Source organism: Callorhinchus milii, unplaced genomic scaffold (assembly GCF_018977255.1).
Source record: "Callorhinchus milii isolate IMCB2004 unplaced genomic scaffold, IMCB_Cmil_1.0 Scaffold2, whole genome shotgun sequence".
Classification (NCBI taxonomy): Eukaryota; Metazoa; Chordata; class Chondrichthyes; order Chimaeriformes; family Callorhinchidae; genus Callorhinchus; species Callorhinchus milii.
In genome coordinates, this window is record NW_024704743.1 from 83,709,782 (window position 1) to 83,721,869 (window position 12,088).

A 12,088-nucleotide genomic window follows, 5' to 3' on the forward strand; every position below is an offset into this window, starting at 1 on the left:
ATGAAATGATTGGCATAGAAAAATTCACAGCAATGTGATCATTGATGTGCTGATATAAAAACACCATTCTCACATCAGTTTCTAGAATGTTGTGAAATACAATCTAAGGCCATGAGCTTAAAAAAGCACTCAAATGGCAACATTGATGCTTCGTGCTAAACAATGATCTTGTGACATAAACTTTGTTTCCTCCTGGGAAACCCTTACTTACCTGTGAGACGTTGGATCCAACTTGAGATCTCCCCAAAATCAAGGCCTCCTCATTTGGTGTGACGCATCAGAGTTTTTCCATTAGAAAACAGTTTGCATCATATATCTTAAGGTGTGTCAGTCAGCCTGGCTTTGTTGATAGCACTTTCGCCTCCGAGTCAGAGGTTGTGGATTCATGCACCTCTTTGGAGCTTTAAACCCATTTTGTCTAGGCTGATACTCGAGTGCAGTCCTTGAGGCTTGCTACCTTGTTGGAGATGCTGTCTTTTGGATGAGATTTTAAATCATTTCATGGCTGTTTGTGTGACATTGATATGCACAAATTAGCTGCTGTGTTTTGCCTGTAAAATACACATTCACTGCATTGTACAGTATATACTGTGAAGTGCTTTGAAATGTCCTTCTAACATGAGGGGCCCAGTACTAAATCTAAGGATTATTATTATTTTGTTAAGATGTTTCATGTTACAATATGTTTTATTCAGCACAACGTTGGGACTTTGTTTGTACTGAGTTAACTGATGTCAGCTATTGTATGATGCTCAGGGTCTTATAATTAGCCTTAGTGCAAACAGAGTGGGGTGGTGGGGGGGGGGGGGTAAGAAATCAGCCAAGGTTCCTGTTCCTGTACCCTATCTAGTATTCTCTGCTTGAAAATGAATATGAACACTGAATGTACAAAAGGATGAGGATTGATTGTGATGCCCTATCCCCCAACATACGGTTGCACAGCGCAGGACACTCTGTTATCTATGCCTATGTTTGAAAAGTGGCCACTTTGGTAATACGGGAGGGGTATAATGCATTGACCTTGGAGCTCTACCTCAACACAAGTCAGGCCTTCAAGAGAGAAAGGAGAAAATGGAAGGGAAAAGTACTATCAAGCCTCTTTCTTCCACAGGGCATCAACAATCTGTCTCCTCACAATCTCTATCCAATTAATTTAGTGTCCTCAGGGACACTAAATTAAAGCTGTATAAATACGCTCTGATCCCCAAAGGTTATTAAGCAAAACACCAGGGATATGTATTTGTATCCACATTAGTACTATTTAACCCTGGCCACCTACCTGGGACAGTTATATAAACCATTCAAACACCATTGTCACTTCTACCAAGGTAGTTTTCCTCACATTAACTTTTTTTTACAATAAATCACTGCTGTGCTCTCCATATGAGAAGGAAAAGTTAAATAAGGAATCTTGGCGTAATGTTTTGACGCAAAGTGAACATCATGACAATATGTTTAAATGATTTATGCTCTTTATCATTAACATGACAGAGAGTAGCAGGACCCAGTGAGAGAGATATTCTATCCTAAACCAAGCCCGTCCAAATGTGTAAAACAAATATCAGTGGGGTGTGAAATGAAACCTTATCTATTGATGTTTAGCACATGAAATTCTTGCTGCAAGTGGTGCATTTATAATATCCTGCAAAATAATACCACAAGGTTGCCTGTCTGTCTCAGCTATTTCGTAGCACCATGCCCTCTGATATGAGTCTTAGATTTAAACTTGCTTTAATAAAATATGCTATTCTTTCATCTGTGCTGGGCTGTTGGTAATTTTCCTATGCACTCTGGTGTTTGATGTTTGGACTTACAGTGACATTATAAAGTATAGTAGCAAAGCAGAACAAGCTGACAGCAAAAGTTCAATCACATCTGCTATAATAATCCTTTGGTTTTCTCCCTGCCAATAACAGGTTACCTACCACCCTTCATACACAGTTCCTTGTCACAAATAGAATGGTCTCAAAGGCAATGAAAAATTATACTTACGCAATGTTCCAAGGTTGATTTTTTAAAAAAGTACGTACTCTCAACGACCTAAGGATTATACTTCTTTCTGCTGGGTATGTGTGTTTGTGTGTGTGTGGTGGGTGGGGGCGGGGGGGGGGGGCGGTGTTTAAAATCAAATCTTAATATGGCATTGATAGTACGTCATCAGTCAAACTGCCCAAGGTTTCAACTGCAATAACAGATTGAATAATCTGTGCCCATTGTGTTTGACCTGCCGCAGTATGCTGCCTTGTAATGAAATCAAACTGTAGCTATATTGATTAAACAGTTCTGATGAAAGGTCATTGACCTGAAACATTAACTAATTTTCCTCTCTCCATGGATGCTGCCTGACCTGCTGCGTGTTCCCTGCGACTTCTGTGATTATATCAGATTTTCAGCATCTGCAGTACTTTGCCTTTTGCATTTATATAGTGCCTTTTTCATCGGGAGGAAGTCCCAAGGCACTGTCAAATTTCCTTGTTGAGCTCTATTTCCCATCCTGAATGCTCCTTGTGCATATAAAAGGAGTTTTTGTCAATGCAAAGGTATTGGTAGAAGAAGATTGAAAATTGTGCCTCAAGGACTGGAGGAAATAATAATAAATCCTATTAGGCGTATCTCTTACATTTGATACAGCACCTTCCACATTGGGAGGACATCTTAAAGCACTTTGCAGGATATACTATAAAGTGCAGGTACTGCGTATTTTGTAGGTGAATGTGGAAGTCAATTTGCAAACAGCAATATCTCATTAACAGCCATGAAGTAAATAACCAAATCTTAAGGAAGATATTGGGAAGAAATGCCCCGACACAGAGAGAGGGGGGAAAAACTGAGACAGATAGATGAAAGAGGAAGATGTAAGAGGAATTACCAGTATTCACAACCTGGATTTGATGCCCAAATTGCTCTCTTTGTTTATCTCACCAGTCTTTCTCAGACTTTGCTGGCTTCCAGGAATAGCCACTTCGTGAATCCATCAAATTGAGTGACTCATTATATGTGCAAGCAACAAGATATAAATATACGTTGAACATATAAGATGCACTTTAACCAACCCACAAGAATGCCACTCTGAAAGTAAATCGAGATAGACAGATTTCCCATGCTTTGTTCTCACAGTTTCCTTAATTAAGAAATTCCTATTAGAAATCAGTGTATTGTGAATCCTATTAGGCATATCTTGAATATCTTTTTCAACTGAATAATGCAAGTGAGTGTCAAGACAGCAGTGTAGATGATCAACAGCACTATAGCCTACAACAACATAATTAGGCTTGTGAACATCTGGCTCCTTCACAGGCTGGAATTCTATACCCAAAGAAAGCAATTGAATCCAAAATCCAATTGTATATTTAAAGTAGCTTCAAACTAAGAAAGAAAACAGTGCAAAATGAGCAAAAATGGATCTGTCCTATCCATGTAGTACTATTTTTACTTTCCATATGCAGTCCTTACAATTATTTTCCCCCACAAAACAGTCAATATATTATGTGAAGCTCTTTGAAATGTCTAGAAGACTTGATAAGGCACTATATCAAATGCAAGGATTATTATTATGTACATTGAACTAATTTCCTAGTGATCAGCCCAGGAACACACCCTTTTGAGCTCTCTTTGTAGGATTTTCGCTGCCTTCTCTAACTCCACAGTTCCTGCTAAAATGTGGCAACATTAGTAAATTTAAGTCCCATGCATTGAGTCTGTCAGTGCTGGTCAGTAATGTACACAAGCAATAGGAGGGATCCCTAGGCACTTAATACTTCCCCAATTTTAACATAGCTCTGTACCAAATCCACATCCAAGCCTCATCTTTGATGCTGAGTATAAAGGTCTGATGCTTTGTCAAAGGCTTTACTGGAAGTCCAGACAGTGATACAGCTTTCCACTGTCAAAATGGGTCATGCTCAAAAAAATCTATGAGTTTGGTCAAGAAAATCTGTTTTTATGACTTGATCCAGCATTCCTTCACACTCCTCACAACAGGCTTCTGTTTAGGAACCCAGTAAACTGATTGGGACACTGCAGCCAATCCATTAAAAAGATATCTAACTTCATGACAAAGTATAGCTAATCTTTAGAGAGCTTGCACAATGACTGAGCTTGATAAAGGACATGACAATTGTAGTGAAGTGCCTAGAGAGCAATCATTTGTGCAAAACACTTCTTTGAAACACTCAGCTGCTGAACTATTTAAAGGGGGCACTCTTTCTCTGAAAATATTCTGGCAAAATATTTTTTTGCAAGCATTTCTTGACTTTAATCACACCCTGTGACGACAATGGTGTGTGGATGTTCTGGTTCATTTATCTTGGCAAATATATAAACATGAGTCCTTTTTTCATGAAGACAGGGTTCCCTTCAATGTGACTGATCCTGGAAGACTAGAGAATGCAAGTTTTAACTGTCTAATCTGCTTCCGTAATCTGGAGCAATGTGGGGCAGGCCTGTCACTCATTTCTACTTTTGGTGTATTTAACTTTTTTACTTTTAATGAAATCATCCATTTTTCCTACCAATGTACTCCCCTTTCTTCATTCTGTCCCTATCTCACCTGAAGTTCTTTAATACCTTTTTTTCCTTCCACTGGAACACATTTCCATAGGTACCAGTCAACCCTGACACTCCAATGCAGTGCTGTAGGTTTGTTGCATTGTAGGCGATGACATGCTTCAGATGTACCATTAAGTCGAGCTCTTGCCTGCCCATTCAGATTCAAAAAGAGAAGGCTGTTTCTCCCGGTGTCCTGGTCAACAATTCCCCAAAATAAAATTGGTAATTGTTTCATGGCTGTGTGTGGGACATTGCTATGTGCAATTGGGCTGCAGTGTTCATCCTACAACAGTAAATTCTGTGAAGCACTTTGGAACAGCCACCCGATGTGAAAGCACTGTACCAATCAATTGTTATTTGTTATCCCCTTGTTCCTCACAGTGAAGGCCAATATCTGCATACAAACCTTGAGGAGTGAGTGTCAGAAGACAACTTGACTTTAGGGAGAATCACAGCCAAGCCTGATTCTGTCCTTTCATAATGAACCTACATTTGCAATCTGTGCTGCGTTTGCTGCTTTGTTCATAACATCGAGGTTTGACTATGCAAACTCCTTGCTTGTCGGCCTCCCCAACTCCTCCCTCCATAGGCTGCAGATCATTTGGAGTCCTGTGGCTCAGTGGTTAGAGTACTCGCCTTGCAAGCGAGACACCTGGGTTCAATTCCAGGCAGGGTGAAACCTTGGGCAAGTTTCCTTACTCCACACGCCTAATAGTAATCCCTCCAAAACAAAAAAAAACAATAATAAGTTGGTCATTTTCAATCCACAACTGTTTGTGGGACACTGCTGTGTGCAATTGGCTGCCGCGTTTCGCCCACAAATATACGGTCAATTCACTTTACAGTGTGTTCTGTGAAGCCCTTTGAGACGTTTAGAAGATGTGAAAAGCGCTATATCAAATGCAAGGATTATTATTATTATTATTATTATAAAAGTGCTATATCAAATGCAAGGATTATTATTATTATTATCATCCAGAACTCTGCAGCCCATGTCCTCTCCCGCACCAGGCTCCGTGACCCTATCATCCCCATCCTCGCCCGACTCCACTGGCTTCCCATCATACAGAGGATACAGTTCAAGATCCTGGTCCTCACCTTCAAAGCCCTCCATGGCTATGGCTCCCCCTAATTCTGCGACCTCCTAACCCCCTATCATCCTGCCCGCTCCCTCCGCTCAGCGGTCTCCGGCCTGCTTCATGTCCCCCGCCTCGCCCGCCCCATCATTGGCGGGCGGGCCTTCAGCCACTCTGCCCCCACCCTCTGGAACTCCATCCCGGAGTCCCTCTGCCTCACCTCTTCCCTTGCCTCCTTCTAGACCCATCTCAAGACCCTCTTCTTCGGCTGTGCTTTCGATCACCCTGCTTCCCCTCCCTGCCCTCCACCCTCCCCAATCTCAACCCCCAGCTTGGGTCCGAAACACTGACTGTCCAGCGCCTTGGGACATCCTGTCGATGTGAAAGGCACTTTACAAATGTAATTTTGTTGTTGGTGGCGTTTTTGATCAGTTGGGTGTCTAAGACATGCAGAAATCCATCACCATGCTTAAGAATATCCAAACCAGTCTGATAGTTCGACATATGGATGCCATCTACACGTGAAAATGTTCACTCACTCCGTGTAGGAAGGGACGCATTCTTTTAACTAATTCCAGAAAATATTAGGCGCAGATTGTGGAAAGATAGTTTGTAAACTGCAGAATGTGATGGGGATACTGCTGGAGTTAAACCAGATAAAATCACATGCATAGCTTGCTTCTGTGAACTCTGTCAGCTTCCTGCTGCTTTTCCTCATAGGACCACACCGTGTTAAGGTTTAGGCTTCAAGGAATAACACACCCCAAATGGGAAGATTCCATAAAAATTCCTCTTGATATTTCCCTAATTCTGACAGTTCTAAACAATATAGAGGAGTTTCTGTGATAATACGAATTCCAAGCAGTTTTGAACCTGCCAGTAGCTATTACTTTTCAGAAAATAATTCCATTTGAACAAGTTGCACATATGCGCTATTTTTCTCTATTTTATATCCATTTTTGTTTCAGTACAACAGAAAAAAAACTTCTCAATGTGATTGAAATTAAGACTATTTTCTAAAATTCCATACCATCTTAAATATTGAGATGAGGATCTTAAGCCTAAGAAAGTGAGAAGTATTGGAAATGCTTTCTTTCCAAAGACACTAAATTTACAGATGATGGGAGATTGCCACAAAATCTCACCAATCTTCACACTCACAGGGCACACTGGAGGAAAACTTAAAACAGGTTGGTTTGCCACAATTTAACTGTATTCCACTTTAACTCTTCCACTAATTTAACTAATTTAACAATTTAACTCTTCCACTAATGGCTCCCTCTTTGGACCTCTATACATATTTTGTTGATTGCAGTTGTCCTTCCATAACTCAACAGCCTTCTGGATAGTGCTTTGATCAGGTTAAGGATCTTTTTTGTGTGATACAATGTTCTACATCAGAAGATGCACAAATTGGAGAACACAAGGGTGTAGTTTGATGAAAGGTCATCGGCAACTGAATAGAAAAACAGAGGACATAACAACAAGAGAAGCATTTCGTTTTTTGAACTTCAAGTGTCTTCGGCAGCTGTGAATACAAAATATTTTCCACCAAAGAATAGGGTTTTAATGTAGAATTTTTTACTTTTTAATGAGAATCTGAATTTTATTCTTTCACACTTAGGTTAATGGGGTGATGTTTCTGATGTTTTATGATGTGTTCCTTGTGATTANTTTTTTTGCACTGTTTGAAAAGAGAAGGGAATTTCTCCCAGCCAACAATCTACCAGATTAATTGGTCATTTATTGAATAGCTGTTCTGCTTGCCTAATAAAAAGACAACTCACTTGACAGGAATTACTTGTGAAGTGCTTTGAGCTGTTTTGGCGTGATAAGGTGTGATAATTTAAAAATATTATTTCATTCTATCTCTCTCCAAAAGCATTCTTTTGCAGTCTATTTTCATTCTAGAAACTGTAAAATAAAAATTCCGTAGAGTCACCTGTTGTACAATAGGATTTGGAGCATCTCAAAACATACTGCTGACCTCCAAAAATCTATTTCTGACTACCTACTGAACATCACAATGGTGCTTCATTTCAATGTACTTACGATTTCAAATCACACCAGAGGCTAAACCCTTACAAGTGGATCAATCTACCAGTGAATAGCCCGGTTCATTTCTTGCTGACTTGCTGACTTTTAATAATAGTTAGTCAAATATTGGAAATCTTTCACAAAGGAAGACGGGAGGGAGATCCAGCTTGAGGTGGATTGATGTCCATCTCTTCTCTTCCATTCTGCTCCAGATCTCCAACAAAACTTAATGGAACCAGTGAGGATTTAGAATGCCCTGAAGTTCAGGGATGTCAAACAGATTCCCAATTAGCCCCCTATTTCTGAGTTCAAGTCCTGGCAAACAAGCATACAATGAATGTCTTTGAGTTTCTTGTGTACAGCTTGGGTTGTTGAGATGTTAGATTGTTAAAGTGAAAGGAGTTCTTGTCTGTAAGTGTGTGGGTGTGACACTGTTACTGGGAGCAACACAGTTAGATATTAGAACACAAGCGCCCACTCACAAACACTTAAGCTCATGTTAGACTTTTAATGCAAAATCATCGCTGTAAGCAATTGAAAGCCTTTTATATTTATTTTGTCAGAAGATAAATTTCGAATGGTATTGAAGCCACAATCACAATGTCAAAATTCAGTTCTTATTACACAGATAACAAATCGGTCACAGTTGCTGGGAGTACTGTTATCTTCAGCCACCCAAAAAAAATCATAAGAGAAGCAAATAACTTTGACAAAATGCAACTTTTTCCTCTTAAAAGTAGTTTGGAATACACATTTCTTTTTTAAAAACAGATTCCACAGAAGAAAATTCAAAAGCACATGGTTAAAATATGTAGTCAAAGCCAGACAAAAATCACATTTTTATCATGAGCTGATTTGTGTTAAAGTCCAGTTTTAACAATAACATAGTATAGTGACCACAAGGAGAAGCAGAACGAAGGAATGCAATGGAAGAGTCCTGCATTTCCCTGTCTCTCCGGCCCCTTCCCCCCCAACTGTAGGGAGACAAGGAGTGAATTTCCTAGATGTTCTGGTACAAAGATGAAAATCACTCCTGGTGATTATCAGGTGTGGGTAAGGCTGGAATGAGCTGAGGGAAAGGCTGGATGAAGTGAAGGATAGACAAGGTGCGAGGTGAGAGACAGGCTGGAGTGAGATGAGGGAAAGGCTGGAGTGAGGTGAGGGAGAAGCTGGAGTGAGGGAGAGGCTGGAGTGAGGTGAGGGAGAAGCTGGAGTGAGGAGAGGCTGGAGTGAGGTGAGGAGAGCTGGAGTGAGATGAGCAAGAGACAAGGCGTGAGGTGGGGGAGAGACAAGGCATGAGCTGCGGGAGAGACAAAGTGTGAGGTGTGGGAGGGACGAGGTGTGAGCTGAGGGAGGTGTGGGAAGGACAAGGTGTGAGGGTAGGAGAAGCTGTTTCGATGCTCTGGATGCTGGTGTTAAACTAGTTGCAAAGTATCAAGAGTCATATTTGGCTGGGATAAAACTCCCTGATGAATGAAATTAAACAAGGTGTACATATGGCAGAATGTTATTGAACACATTCACTGAATCAGGGCAATTGAAGCAATTGTTAGCACAGTCAGGTTCCAGCAGTCAGGACCATCCTGTGCAAACACCCCTTTGTTCTAGGTTTGGTGAAATGGAAAATAAAGACATTGAAAAGTGCAATGAGCCAACACATTTCAATGCACAAAAAACAAAGAGCCTTGGAACAAGCCACGCCTATTCACAGTGAGAGCTGCAAAGAAAGCCATTGTTTACTCAGTTAACAAAACAGCGTTGCTCTGGCTGTTACTGGTACCCTGTACCACTGAGATTAGCACGGATGAACAAAATGGCACCCATTTGCAGTGCGGTATTGGCAATAAATATAGTGATATTATGGTTGAACTGTTTCTCCTTTTGTGAATTTTTAAAAAAAAACTCGGAGCCATTCCTATTGGTATGTTGGTGTTTGCTCTACTCTTCCACTTTTGTTTCCTAAAAGAATCTGCTTTGGTGCAGAATTCAAATGCAATCCTATTTAATGTCAGCCTACAGCTTAGGACAAAGAGCGAGTGTCTGAGCACATTCCGTTAACTGCTGGAGTGGGCTGAGCTAATGGAATGACACTATCTGTGCAAAGAAAAAAAACATGTTAACAGGAGCAGGGTGGGGGAAGCAGCTTCTTTACATTATCAGCAACGAATGTACCTTCAGATTTCTTTTAATCTTATTTAACTGATTTGGATAATCGGCCATTTTTTGGAGCCTACTGGGGCTGGAGAACAGAAGTTCGAGAGCAAAGTTAAATCAAGTTCTCACAGCCAACATCTAGTCAGGAGCGTCTTGCCACTATCAAAGTGCTTTGCAATTTAGATGCAAAACAAGAACAAATCATATCACTCTTCGCATTGTAAAGATATTGCATGAAGAGAGATGCTTGAAGCTGATTAAAGTACGCAGTTGTCTTTCTCAGACAAACTGCCAGGTAGTTTAATATATCTGCTGAATTGCAGTTTTTCAAAAGGTTTGATAAAAAGAGATTTCAGTTTGGTTCTGAGCCAGACCAATCTCCCTTCAAAGATACACAAGTTACACAATTTAACTTTTTTTGTTCAGTAAAAGACAAAAAGACAAAAAGCCACAGATCTGAAGGGAATAGAGAGAGTGACTAGGATGGACTTCTGCAGTCACTTCTCTCCCCAGTGAAAAACTGTAGCAGATACTAGCAGCTGGCTATTTTCACTCTGGCTGCTTTGTAAGCAAGACCTATGGCAACACCCAATACTACACTATATCTCTTCCCTGCCACTGCACTATACGAGTACCTCTGTAACACTAACTCTGTCTGAGAAGTCAAGGAAAACCTTCCTTACTCTATTTACAACATGCAATAAGAGACCCTAAAATAGGGCAAGTCGTTTGTTGAGTACTGTATTTTACAGATTTGTTTTGAAAAAGCTTCTTCCTTAGCATAAACAAACCCAATAATAAATGCCAAACCAAGGAGCTTTTAGAAAGAGCCCTTTGCTTCATTCAGCGTTTTCCACTCACCCCATAAGTATTAAGACATTTGCCAGCCCATAGATAGGCTGCACCAATATAAAGCATTAGGTCCTACAAGATACAGTTTGGCGCTATTTACTTACAATTTTATTCTATAATGTTGATATAATTAACCAGCAATCTTATACATTTCCCAAGGATTTTTGAATTCAATTCGATCAATAGTGAATGGTAACAGTTAGTATTATTCAGTTGTAATACAGTTATCACCACAAATACAATGCTACAAAACTAGATACCTGAAGCTTGTTTAATTCCCCCAACCCATCTTATTGATTCTACCTCGCTTGAGTCGAAACTCACTTAGAATGACATTCACGCACAAAAATATTAAGAAATCCAAATAACAATGAGAAACAAATATTTTAAAGACAGACCTTGGTTTCATTCATTGTTCACCCTACCCTATAAGCATTAAGACTTTAAAGGATGGCATGCCAGCCCATTGAGCTATACAGCTTTTTAACTAGAAGACAACTTGCAAGAAATAAACATTTTTCTCTACAAATTTTAGAGGACCTGCTTTGAAAAGGCAATCATTTTACTGCATATCTAAAATGACATTATGATATGTAAAATAATCCTTGCTTTTGATATAAGGCTTTTGTCTCACTAACATAAATCAGAGGGAACTACACTCTTAGTTATCAATAAACTCATTAAACTAATTGGTAAATGCAAAAACAACAATCTCAGCAGTATGAGCACAGAACTTTTTTTTTAAATAACATTGAAAGTGATTGAATTGCTCACTGGAGCCCAATCTGACTATGTGGATGAACAGACAAAAGACGAGAATGGGTATTTACACAGTGGGTGTATAGGACTTAAGCTTTGCCAAATTGGTGGGATGAGCCCTTGGGGTCATTCTCTGAATATCGATAAATTTACTGACCAATTTATTGAGAATTGAACCCATTTGCTTCCCCAAGTTGGGAAATCTATTTTTGATTAGAAATTCACGCCTATTGTGTGAAAAATCCCAATACAAGCCCAACACAGTCAATTTATTGACGAGAGGGGAATCGGAGACTCTCATTCCCCAAGGTCAGTATATTTTCCAATAATTTAAAACTAACCTATTCCCTGCCATACCCCCATTCATTTTCGAATCCCTTGTTCTTTGTGGGAATCTATATCCCTTACAGCATTGGTAGTATTATTTCTAGCAACTGATTTGATTCAGGGATCACTTATTTTGCTTCTAATGCAGCTAAATAACAATCTAAGACAATTAAGCTTCTTGCATTTTGTTACTGTTCTTCACCCACAGAAGGTTAACTGAAACATTATAGAATATTGATGGAATATTTTATGATCTAGTGTAACTGCAGAAACTGCAAGGTCCTCATAAATTTGTACAGTTCACATATCTACTTCAGGTCCTACACCATGCTTTT

At 39.8% G+C, this 12,088-nt stretch overlaps 1 protein-coding gene across 2 annotated transcripts in view; it reads right to left on the bottom strand.

Moving 5' to 3' along the window:
* Positions 1 to 12,088, bottom strand: part of mbpb (myelin basic protein b) — a 107,635-nt gene that overhangs the window by 14,789 nt on the left and 80,758 nt on the right. The gene's annotated exons all lie outside the window — the stretch shown is intronic.